The sequence below is a fragment of the Microtus pennsylvanicus genome, chromosome 2, assembly GCF_037038515.1.
Source record: "Microtus pennsylvanicus isolate mMicPen1 chromosome 2, mMicPen1.hap1, whole genome shotgun sequence".
NCBI classification, from domain to species: Eukaryota; Metazoa; Chordata; class Mammalia; order Rodentia; family Cricetidae; genus Microtus; species Microtus pennsylvanicus.
The window spans coordinates 30,060,832-30,074,076 of NC_134580.1; the positions used below are offsets into that span (position 1 = coordinate 30,060,832).

Consider the following 13,245-nt stretch of genomic DNA (forward strand, 5'->3'; position numbering starts at 1 on the left):
AAAGCCCAGGACCAGATGGTTTCAATGCGGAATTCTACCAGAACTTCCAAGAAGACCTAATACCTATACTCCTTAATGTATTTCACAATATAGAAACAGAAGGGTCATTACCAAATTCCTTTTATGAAGCTACAGTTACTCTGATACCAAAACCACACAAAGACTCAACCAGGAAAGAGAATTACAGGCCGATCTCACTCATGAATATCGATGCAAAAATCCTCAACAAAATACTGGCAAACCGAATCCAAGAACACATCCGAAAAATTATCCATTATGATCAAGTAGGCTTCATTCCTGAGATGCAGGGCTGGTTCAACATACGAAAATCTATCAATGTAATCCAGCATATAAATAAACTGAAACAAATAGATACGTAAAGAAAAGAAAAGATTTAAAGTAAGGACAGTTAAATCCACTACATTATGGAATAATATTGATCTGGGAAGAGGAATAAAAATTTCTTAGCCAGCCTCGGTGGCACATGCCTGTAACTCTAACACCTGAGAGGCAGAGACAGGAAGATCAGAAGTTCAAGGTCATCCTCAGTTAAATATTGAATTTGAGGTCAATTTGGGTTTCAAGAAATCATCTCTCGAAAATGAATAAAACCTTGCAGTAATAGCCTCAGTTATTAAGTAGACACACCTGGGAAGACAGAACCTCAAAGAGTTGCCTTCACCAGACTGGCCTGCAGACATGACTACAGGGTGTGTTCTTCATTGTTAATTCATGCAGGGGAGCCTAGTCTCATTATGGTGGATAATGTGATCCTGGGACAGGTGGTTTTGTTGTACAAGGAAGGTAGAAAGGCAGAGAGACAAAGCCAATAAGCAGCCTTCACCCATGGTCTCTGCTTCAGTTCCTGCCTCCAGCTTTGAACCTCAGCTTTCCTCATTGATGGATGGTGAAGTGTAGTAAAGAACAAACCCCAGTCTCCCCGAGTTGGTATCAGTCATGGCGTTTATCACAGCAGTGGAAACCTAACTAGGAAAGACCCAAAATGTGACTAGACCTCTCAGCCATTTCAGTCCCTTGGGGGAGCCTCCCATTGACTATCACAACAAAGACCAGTATTTCCATAGGGTCTAATTCTCTACAGTGGTGCAACCACCCTAGAAGATTCCAGCCAGGGCTTGTTAAGATTAACCCCTTCTGGTCCTGACTGAAGGCAGGTTTTGCTGTGAGGCCACTCTACCTTGAGACCAAAGCAGGCTTGGTCCCAGCCATCCATCCCAGAAGGCTGTTCACATCACCCCTGAGAGATAAGCAGGGTCAAAGCACTGACAAGAGTCAAAGGTCACCTTCCAGAGCAGATCTAGAGCTGTGAGTGGCTCTAGCAGATGTGATAACTCAAATAGACTCAACAGACATCGATAAAACATTCCATCCAAACAGAAAAGAAAATACCTTCTTCTCAGCACCTCATGGAACCTTCTCAAAAATTGAGCACATACTGGGTAACAAAGCAAACCACAACAGACACAAAACATTTGAAACACCCCATGCATCTTATCAGATCTCCATGGCTTAAAATTAGAATTCAACAGCAATGCTAATTCCAGAGCCCACAAACACATGGAAATTAAACAATGCTCACCAGCCTCGGGTCTCCTTGCCTTCCAGGTTGCTGGATGAAAGCAGGCTATGTAGATTCAGGTAGGGGTTCAGGGAGATGCGGTAGTCCTTTTGGGGGCTCAACCAACAGTGACACCCCAGGGGTGGTTGGCAGGGGCACATTGTCCTTCAGGAGGCCTCTAACAAAAACTGGGGCCTCAGAGCCCCACAGGGGCTGGGTGTGGAATGAGCTGGGATGCTGGGGAATGCAGACTCATGGGCTCCCGGTCACCCCAGAAGGGCCCAGCAGTGGTGGTAGTAAGGGATTGTGGCTTCCCTCAGCAGGTTTCAGTCCCAGAGCCAGCATCACCATCTGAAGACACCTCCCAAGGAGGGAATTGACAGGTTGGGCACCTGCCTGGAGGTACCCAGAGGAGAGTCTCCCAGGATCTCAGGTTTCTTCTGACTCTGGGTGTGCAGGGCTAACTGGAGCAGGGCAGTGGACAGGGTAGGTCTGCTGAGCCGTAGCATGGAGTGGGCACACCCAAAAGGCCCTGTTGGCCACTGGCACTTCATGCAGCAGAGGATTGAGCAGCAGTTGGAGGGAGGTAGATGGGCCCAGATTGTCCAACAGCTGCAGGACGTTTGGCTCAGGCGGGAGTCCCTTGCCTCGATTGGGTGCCGTGGCCTGGGCAGCAATGAGTGCTGTCAGCATGCTGCGGCCAGGAGGACCTAGAGCAAAGAAGGACATACGAAGGTGACTGCCACCCAGGGCCAGGCTACCTGCCCTCTGTTCTGCAGCCTCTGCCATCTCTGCTGTCTCATACTCGAGTACTGCAAAGCCCCCCAGCTGCCCACCCTGGCCACATGGCAGGTGAAAGAAGGTGGGCATATCGACCGCGGACAGTGCCTGGTGCAGGGCATCCACATCATTGAAGCCAGGTGGCAGATGGTCCACACAGAGGCACCGAGAGTGCAACAAGGCAGGAGACAGCGGCCCAGCATCTGTGCAATCCACATACAGTGTTTAGGGGCTCAGTGGTTTGCACAGTAAATCAGCCTTGCCCTGGCAGCCGAGCCTTTCTTAATGTACTCTGCAAGCCATAGCCCTTAGAGTGGCCTGTGCGCTCTCTGTACACTACGAAGCAGCGCTCCAGGCTGCCAAAGGGCCGCACCAGCTCCTCACACTGTGCCTGGGTCAGGCTGGGTGGCAGCTTGGCCACACACAACAGAGCATCTGTAGGCTGCAGCTGAACTGACAGCTCCGGCTCTCGAAGCCGGCTCTGGTGGAAGGCCTTGATGGCAGCTTAGCCTGATCCCCTTCCAGCAGGGTCACGAAAGCTGTCCCTTTGTATTTGTCCACCAACTGTCCTTGAGTTCATAGTCGCTCAGAAGATCGCGATAGCCTACTTCCTGGTTGGTCAAGTCCCCCGGAAGGCCCCGGGTCAGTATCATGGCAGCGGTTATGGAACTGGCACTCAGTAGTTCCAGGCGCTTCCGGATCTCTTCCGGTTCCAAGGACAGCAGCTCCTGTTCAGGTGCTCATCGATAGGCGGTCCACAAAGTTTCCCCTTTGGCCTCTGCCTCCAAGTTGACCAGCGGCCAGTGAGTCAAGAACTTTAAATCTTTGAAGGAAGAATTTGAAGAAGACACTAGAAGATGGAAAGATGTTCCATGCTCTCGGGTAGGCAGAATTAACGTAGTCAAAATGGCAATCTTACCAAAACCAATCTACATACTCAAAGCCACGTGTATCAAAATCCCAGCAAAATTCTTCACAGACCTCAAAAGAACAATACTCAACCTCATATGGAAAAGCAAAAAGTCCACGATAACCAAAAGAATCCTGTACAATAAAGGAACTTCTGAAGGCCTCACAATCCCTGACTCAAACTCTACTACAGAGCTACAATACTGAAACCGTCTGGTATTGCCATAAGAGCACACAGGAGGACCAATGGAACTGAATCAAAGAATGGATATCAATCCACACACCTACAAACACCTGATATTTGACAAAGAAGTAAAATATATAAAATATTAAAAAAGAAAGCATATTCAACAAATGGTGCTGGCATAACTGAATATCAATATGTCGAGGAATGAAATAGGTCCAACTATCGCCATGGACAAAGCACAAATCCAGAAGGATCAAAGATCTCAACATGACACCAATCACACTGAACCTCATGGAAGAAAAAGTGGGAAATACAGACATTCCAGTAAAAAATGTGGTATGGACCTAAACAGAGAACTCTCAACAGATGAATCTAAAATGGCTGAAAGACAATTAAGGAAATGGTCACATCCTTAGCCTTCAGAGAAATGCATATGTAAATAACTCTGATACAACATCTTATGCCTGTCAGAATGGCCAAGATCAAAACACCAATGACAGCATATTCTGGAGAGGATATATGGTGGGGTAAATGGTACACTCCTGCATTGCTGGTAGGAATGAAAGCTGATACTGCCACTTTGAGCATCAGTATGGTGATTTTTCCAAAAATTAGGAAACAACCTTCCTAATTGGATATATATATCCAATGGATGAGCAATCATACCACAAGGGCATGTGCTCAACTATGTTCATACCAGTATTGTTTTTCGTAGCCAGAAACTGGAAACAACCTAAATGCCCCTCCACTGAAAAATACATAAAGAAAATGTGGTACATTTACACAATGGAATACTACACAGCAAAAAAAAAAAATAATGACATCTTGAAATTTGCAGGCAAATGGATGGATGTAGAAAGCATCATATTGAAGGAGGTAACCCAGACCCAGAAAGACAAATATCATGCACTCCCTCATGAGTGGACATAAAGCAAAGAAAACCCATCCAACCATTCACAACCCAAAGAACCTGGACAACAAAGAGGACCCTAAGAGTGACACACAGGGATCTAATGGACATGGTAAGTAGGAAAAGACAACTCCTGAGTAAACTGTGAGCATGGGGGTCATAGGAGAGGGTAGAGGGGAGGGGGATGATGGGAGGGGAAGGGAGAAAATTATATCTCACTAAAAACGATAAATGATTGAAAAAAGTAGAACTGGGAGTGGATAGCTGATCTTGTGGTTTGGTCTAGGGTTCGACTGCAGGACAAACAGGCAGTGGAGACATTTGTAGAAGGTGTGTGGCAGTGAGGGACTGGAGGTCAGACGGTGACAACAATGAGAGCCTTAGCAGTAGCAGATGGCTCAATGCATTTGGCAATGGATGGTATTTCTGAGGCATGAGATCATAAAGACCTGGAATTAGAACAACACTAACTGTTCCAGGGTTTAGAATCCACATAGACAGAGACACAAAACAGAATTTAAATCATCAAAGTAGCCACGAGAGCTAAAGGAGTCTAAAAACACTCAGAAAAGTTACTTGGGAGTTGCCCTAGCTCCGAGGTCTGCTCTAAATTTTTCATTTGCATTCTCAACTATTTTGGTGGTTATTTGGTTTATTTTGGGAGGATTTCCCCTCTACTTCCCCTAAAATTTTGGCCCAGAACATCCGGTTTCATTGAAGAAACCACATGTGCCTCCCCCTTCAGAGGTGTGGATTCCGGGACCACTGATAGATTTTTTTTCCTCTGATCACTTTGAACATATCAACACACTGCCTGCTGGGGTCCTAGTTTTCTGTCTGGTAGGAAATTGGATGAGGAGCTTATGGAGAAAATGTGATAACGTCTATTCTTCTCAGCCCCGTAGAAGTTAGTCACTTGCCCTGGAGTGTCCTGGGAAACAGAGCATTCCCACAGCATCCCATAGTCAATCAGAGGCTACCATGTTACTCTGATCAATCTGAGTCTACTACAAAAGGAATTGATTGCTTTGAGGACGGATGTGATGGGTTCCATGAGCCAAAAGTCATGACAGTATGTTAGGGTCTGTGAGAAGTGGACCATGCTCCCCATCCACTAATAGATGGGGGTCAGTGTGTGCCAGTTGGAAATGTCAACTTGACACACGCTGGAGTAATCTGAGGAAGAAGGAACTTAACTATCTAATAAGTAAGTCTATGGGGAATTTCAATCAGTGTCTGATGTCCCTGGGTTGGAGGTCATGGGTGTATCTATAAAATAAGCTGTCTTAGAGAGGAAAGGAGAGCAAGTCAGTAAGTGGCTTTACTCCATGGTACCTGCTTTGGTTCCTGCCTCGAGGTTCTGGTCTTGACTTCCTGCCCTGACTTCCACTCATGGTAGCTTCTGATAGGAAAGTGAAAGGGAAGTAAACCTTCCTTCCTCAAGTTGTTTTTGGTCATGATGTTTCTTCACAGGAAGAGAAAGCAAGTATATTTACCTGCTCAGCAGGTCCAGTTATTCCAGGGTCTAGAGAGGTGCTACCTGAAAGAACATGGGCGCAAGAGAAGAATGAGGCCAAGCCAAATTCTCTTGTCAAAGCCTCCATTTTTTAGCATAATGGCAGTGGCTTATATAGCCCCTGGATGAGGGACCTGAATTGGGTTGGGGGCCTTTGCCAAGGCAGCAAAGTCACTAGTCAGCACACCTGGTAAGTGGAAACATTACTTTTGTGGCTCTGCTTAACAAACAGCTCTCAAGGTAGCTAGGATGTGGGGGCTCTCTACAAACATTCTTGGGACAATGGTCCCTCCTATCAAGAAAGTTGGGATTTGTGGCAGCTTTCATGAGAAAATAGCTCTCAAGATAGTGAGGCTTTCTGCAAACATTCTTAGGACAATGGTGCCTGCAATCATCTTTGGGAAAATGGCTCCTGAAAAGTATACAGTGTCCATAATGGTGAAGGACAACATCCAGAGCCTGTTATAATTCACATGATTCCAACTACTGTGATTATTAAAGTGGAAAGGGTTTCTATTAGGGCTTGGATGTGTAATACCCAAAGAAAGATCCCGTGTTTGAAATCTGATCTCTAGCATGTCGCCATGTTTCAAAGTTGGAGAACCTGGTAAATAAACCCAGAAGGAAAAGATAGGGCATGTGGTGTTGTAGAATATTATTTCAAGGTGTGTGACTTCTGTTTAGGTTGCACTTGTTGAACTATGTGAAGCTGTGATGCTTTGCCTGTCTAAAACACCTGGTGGGCTAATGAAGATTTTAATGGCCAAACGTAAGGCAGGAGAAAGGATAGGTTGGTCAGTCACACAGAGAGTATAAATGGAAGGAGAAATCGTAGAGGAAGGAACAGAGAAAGAGCAAGAGAACAAGGAGAGCAGGATGCTAGGGGAAGCTATCCAGTTATCCAGACACTGAGTAATAATCAAAGAAAGATACACAGAGTGCTTTAAAAAAAAAAACAAAAAACTAAAAAGACCAGAGCCAGAGGGAAAGGTGGACAAAATAATTCAAAGATAAGAAAAACTGGAAAGGAACAAGCCAAGCTAAGGCTAGGCATTGTAAGTAGAAGAAGCTACTGTGTATAATTTAATTGGGAGCTGGGTGTCAGGTCCCCAAAAGAACAAAAGAATGAAAGAACAGACACGATGAACAAAAAAGGGAGATATAGTGAATGCTAACTGGGTGTAACCAGCCTCCCCAGGCCCCTACCTGCCAACTGACCAGGGCAGCCTTCCTGTACTTAGGGACAGAATGTGAAGAAAACCAGTGATCTAAGCCAAGCCATCATTGGTCCATTTCTTGCTCTGACCTCACAATGACAGAACCCTGTTTCTTAACTGCTCTGGCTGAGGCTGCCTCCTCTCCTTACAGTTGAGAGAGGCTCCTGACAGATCTGCAGTTGAAAGAGTGATTTAGATAGAAGTGAGCTGGTCCCACTTGGTGGATATTCATGAGCTGTTGAATCTGAACACAGTGAGTTTCCTTCTAAGGTCACAGATTTGGGGTTTAGAGGTATATGTTTCCAGGATTGAAAATAACCCTTTCTTCCTTTCTTTCTTCCTCGGTCTGGGGTATAATTGGGGCAATTTTTATCATCTGCATCAATTAGATGTTTACTCTACTTTAACCTTTAGTTTTAATATTTCTCTGGGTTCATTCCTTCATTCACCATTTTAAAACATTTGTGTACATTGACTCTACAACATGAGTATTCTCTCAGTGACATTTACCTACACGCACATGGAAAGCTTTGACCACATTCCCCTGATCTCACTGCCTCCTGCCCACCCTTTCCAAGTCCCTTGGTGTTCTCACTTAATAACTCAGTCAGGTACTTTCCAAGTCTAGGCCAAGTCATGTGGACTTTTGTCCTGAGGACTGACAGGCACACTGGATGGTGTCCTAAGGAAGGGCACAGATGGATGTCTGCCTGTGCTCTAGCAGAAAGCCTCCTACAAAGAGGTTGTCTTAGGATCTTCCTGGCAGTTCAAAGTCAGGGCTGGAGAGGGCCAGAGGTAAGAGTTAGATCCCATTTTGTGATGCTAATGATGGAACAGGGCAGCTGAAAAGGATTCAAGAACAGAAAAAGTGAAAGTCTAAAAGAACCCTTTCTTTGAGGAAGAGAGGAAGTTTCCTTGGTGGGACATAGCACACCAGGTCCCTCCACCATCTTCTGTCCTTCTGTGTGCCTGAAACTGACCTTTTGTGGGACATTTTCATTTTCTATCAGGGAGCAGGGCGATTGCAGTACTAAAGCTCATGTGTTATCAGTCACGGAGTGGGGGCAATAATCATTTGGAAGCAAAGGATCAGTTCTGCTGGCCAGAGACCTCAAGGAACACGCTTTAGAACAACACTACCTAGTGCTGGGATGTTCTGCCCAGCACTCCAGAGACCCACCCCAAATACCTGTCCTTTTGGAAAAACAGGGGGACATTTTGTTGACAAGGACTGCCTTTATTTGATTATCACAAGCCTGGGCTAGAGGAAAATTCTTTCATCTCATCTTTTCTTTATTTTTCCAGACATGGAGCCTCTCAGTGTGGCTCTGGCTGTTATGGACCTTGGTTTGTAGACCAGGCTGGCCTTGTCCTCACAAAGAGCTGCTAGCCAGTAACTAAGTGTATAATGTGTGCACATATGATGCCTTAGGGGTGTGAACTTTCTATTGACAGGGATCATCCTGCTTGAACTTTCGTAAACTTCCATCCAGTTTCTTTGGCTTATGCCCCATAGCTGGTTCTGGGTGGGTCCTGTGAGGTCCATTTAAAGGGTAAATCTGTTGATTACTTAGGTAAGGTGAAGGCAGCATAGCTTCAAGAACACAAAAAGGCTGAGTGCCACCCTCCCACCTCAGGTGTTGATGTCACACTCATGACACACTTGTGTCCATTGTGATGAGGAGCGGCGGGCCACTTCCTGCCACCCGGCTAGCTGTGCCTGAAATAATTACACAGAAACTGTATTCTTTTAAACACTGACTGGCCCATTAGTTCCAGCCTCTTATTGGCTAGCTCTTACATATTGATCTAACCCATTTCTAATAATCTGTGTAACACCACAAGGTGGCTTACCAGGAAATATCTTAACCTGTGTATGTCTGGAGTGGGAGAATCTTGGCAACTACTTGACTCAGCTTCTTCCTCCAAGCATCTTGTTCTGTGTACCCTGCCTTACTAATTTTCTGTCCTATTAAAGGGCCAAGATTAAATTTCATTTAACCAATGAAATCAACACAAAACAGAAGACTCTCACCCATCATTTTCCCTTTTCCTGTTTAAACAAAAAAGAAAAGCTTTCACTTTAACATAGTAAGATTACATATAACAAAACATTAATCAAGGAAGAACTACAGGTACGATATCTATTTTATTCTTTATCATAACTAAGGAAAACTATAACTATAACTATCTATCTATTCTTCAACTCCATCAAAGACTCCAGAAGGATATAATATTACCTAAGTAAATGAGAAGTAAGCAACTTACAAAATTCTAGGAATCACAGAGACATCTCGCTGCCTGGACAGTCACCCAAAGTTCCTCTGTACCATTGGGGCATCCATCTTCGGCCTACAGGCCCATAGTATCCAGAGCCATTTCCATGAAGCAGGAAATTTCAAAGGCAGGTTAGTCACAATCTGTTGTGTCCTGCAGAATGTCTCGCAGAAACTTTCATGAATCAGGAACCCTGAAAGATCATATCACCTTTAGGGAAGTCAGCAGTACTCCTTCTGTGGGTTCTTTGTGTCCAGTCCAGTTTATGCAACAGTCCAGGCAAGAGCAGTTTCTTGCCAAAATGGCTATCAAACTCCATAAGGAGCCTCTTCGATGCCCATCTTCCTCTTGAAGTAGATTGTTGCTGCCAGAAGCAGATGTGTCTCATTGTCATGAAAAGCCCTAAGTTATTAAAACATTAAATGCCATATTCTGCAGTCTTTGAAAGATATGAAAAATGTCTATCTAATTGAAATATATCTCTATATATCTAGAAAATCTAACTAACATGACTACAAATTTGACTATTGTAGATGATTATCCATTAACAACCTGTATACATTACATTTTTAAATGAACTACACAATCACAATACCTTGATCAAATTTAGAAATACATATACATATAACAAAATTGACCTTAAAATCCACAAAATGCAAATTATTCATATCTCTATCAGTCCATGCCCTGTGTCTCACAGCCCAGGTTACTTTTGAAGCACTGGGGCCCTCAATCATGTACAAGACAAAAGCAGTCCTTGCTCTTCTGTTTGCTTTTGCTTTTTTGTTTGGTAAGAGAGGGTCTCCTGTAGCACAGGCTGACCTCAAGGCCACTGTGTAGCCAAAGCTGACCTGAACTCCAGGTCCTCTGCCTCAACTTTCCTAGCTTTAATAATTGCCATGTGCCCGGCCACAGTGGTGCACGCCTAGAATCCCAGCAATCAATAGGCAGAGGCAGCTGAACCTCTGTGACTTTGAGGCCAGCCTGGTCTACAGAGTGAATTCCAGGACAGCCATGATTGTTAAACAGAGAAACCTGCCCTGACAAACTAATAAAAAAAGCCAAGTGCTCACTTTTATGAGACTTTTCTTGCTTTTCTGTCAGTTTAATGGCCTAACCTGAATCATCCTGTATTTTAATTACTTTCTTCTCCCCAGGGCCTGACATTCAACACCGCACCACATAGGCTGAGGCCTAGCGGGATTTCTGGTCCTGCTGGTACCAGCTTGGCCACAGTCACCAAATGTAAGTTTTAACTAAGCCTCTTTTCTTCTATTTACCAATAAAGACTTGGGAGTCAGAGCCAGGCGATGGTGGCGCATGCCTTTAATCCAGCACTAGGGAGGCAGAGGGAGGCGGATCTCTGTGAGTTCGAGGCCAGCCTGGTCTACAAGAGCTAGTTCCAGGACGGGAGCCGAAAGCTTCAGAGAAACCCTGTCTCGAAAAAATCCAAAAAAAAAAAAACCACAAAAAAACTTGGGACTCAGATGTTGGGGTGATAACCTGCTAGCTAAGAGTGGCCAAGACGCAACGAATCTACTTTCCTATTTGGACAGAGACCCAGCAAGAAAAGCATCTCTTCACTCATCCCAAACTAAAAAGACCCCGAATAGCTAAGTGCTTGCCTACACCATCCTGTGCATCCCTCTCTTCCTATATTGCTGGCTACTTTGTTCTTCCTTGGCTAATTCTTGTCAACTTGTTGCTCACTCCACTCCCTGAGTTTTTTTGTTTTTCTTTTCTTTTCTTTCTTTATTTCAGTTTGTTGAGACAGATGGATAGACACGCCTTGCAGAATGAGCTTGGATATTTATTTAGTGGATATGGAGGGAAGGGGAAAGAGGAGAGGAGCAGAGAGGCAGAGAGAGACAGAAACAGAAGAGGGAAGAGGAGTAGTAGGGAGAATGGAGCAAGGCAGAAGCTGTGTCTTCGGGAGGAGAGATGGGAAAAGCCCCATTCCCCTGATCTCACTGCCTCCTGCCCACCCCTCCCAAGTCCCTTCATGTTCTCATTTTTTCACTCAGCCGTTCTGTACTTGGTGACAGAAGGGGAAGAAAACCCGTGAGCTGTGAAAAGCCACCATTTGTCCTTTTCTTGCTCTGACCTCACAATGCCAGCGCCTGTGCCATCACATCACTGGCTGAGGTTGCCTCCTCTCCTTTCAGTGCAAGCGGGTTCGTGAGGTGGAAAGTAGTTGGAGCTCTGTGCTGGTGAAAGAGACTACTGGACTTTCAAGAGCTGCTGGACTCCAACATAGTAAGTTTCCCTCCAGCTTTGTTGCCTTTGATTGTTGTTGTTGTTGTTGTGTGTGTATTTATTCATTTTCTGGCTTGATTTATGAGCTTACTTTTTCATGTTTTTTTTTACTCTGTTTATTTTGTGAGTGTATGGGAGGAGAATTCAAGACAGAAATTCTCTGTGTAGCTATGGCCTTCCTGGAACTTAGTCTGTAGATATGGCTGGCCTCAAGCTAAAAGATTACCTGCTTTGCCTTCTGAGTGTTGGGATTAAGGGCATGTGCCACCACAGCCCGGTAGTTTTCATATTTAAGTTGTGCATCTTGGGGTATAACTTTTAATATTATTCTTTTATGTGTATGAGTATATTGTTTTCTTTCTTTGTGTGTACCAAGAGCCTCATACCTGTGGAGGACAAAAGAAGAAGACAGATTAGCTAGAACTCGAATAAAAATTGATTGTGAGCACCATGTGTGTTGGGCCTCGAACCAGGAGTCTCTGAAAGAGCAGGAGGTGCTGTTAAACACTAACTCATCTCCCCACAACCTCTGACTTTAGTTTTACTTCTTCATTTACTTTTGTTATGTGTTCTTTGGTCTGTTTCTCTTTTCTCATTTCAAGCCTTTCCTTGTTATGGCGTACCATATCATAGGAACAATTTAGTCCTGGCAATCGCAGGAATATCTCTAATGCATTCTGAGCACTTGATCATGTGATTAACCCACGCTGCTATGCTTTCTTCTCACACGACCTCCTCCACATTCCTAGGAGCCTCCTCTTATGTTGAGGACCTCCTCCTGCTCCCAAGTTCCACATATGAGAGAAGAAAAGTGACACATTTGAAGGACTGGCTTTTCCCATGTAGAGCGATCTTCTCTGGTGACAACCATGTTCTTGAGAGCCCCACAGTTTCATCCTTCTCTGTGGCCGTCCTTCTGTATGACTGTGGCACTCTTGCCCTTAATTCTGTTTCAGTGTTGTGTTGTCAGGCTAAATGCGTAGAGCTATCCTTGCAAGGATCCTTGGGAGCATATTTTAACCGTGAAGTATGGCCTGACTTATGTGAATTTGGTGAAAAGTATTAAGTAGTATTATTAAGGACTTTACATCTATGTTCATCATGGAAATAGCCTCTATTATTCTTCATTGTGTTTTCCTGGTTTGGGCATGAATGAGTTTGGAACTACTAAGGACCTTTCTATTTTATGGAGTATTGAGGAACACTGACATTTGTTTTCAAGAGATTGGGAGGATTCATCAGTAGGTTTGCCTGCTCCTGGGCTTTCCTATGCAGTTTCCTTCCTCATAAATATTTCAATCTTGTTCTTCATCATGTCTTCTTACTTGGATTTATATCAAGAAGTTTCTCAATTCCATCCACATTTTCCAGTCCATGAGAAGGACTCTCAGGGTTTTCAAAAACAGATTTCTTTGGGAGATGGGTTAGCCTGGAGAGACAGCCCAGTAGTTAGGAACATGGACTCTTCTTGCAGAAGACCAGGTCTGCCTCACAGCAATCCCATGACAACATAACTTCTTGAAGTGCCGAACCTAGGGGATCTGTTGCCGTCTTATGCCTTTCCAGGTCATAGAAAGAAAATTAATCTAAAAGACATATCACTTTTTAAAATTA

General features: G+C 44.4%; 1 pseudogene; it reads right to left on the bottom strand.

The window, feature by feature from the left end:
* Window positions 1-1,596: 1,596 nt before the first annotated feature.
* LOC142844136 (ribonucleoprotein PTB-binding 1 pseudogene) lies at window positions 1,597-5,759 on the bottom strand (annotated as a pseudogene).
* Between the last annotated feature and the right edge of the window lie 7,486 nt (window positions 5,760-13,245).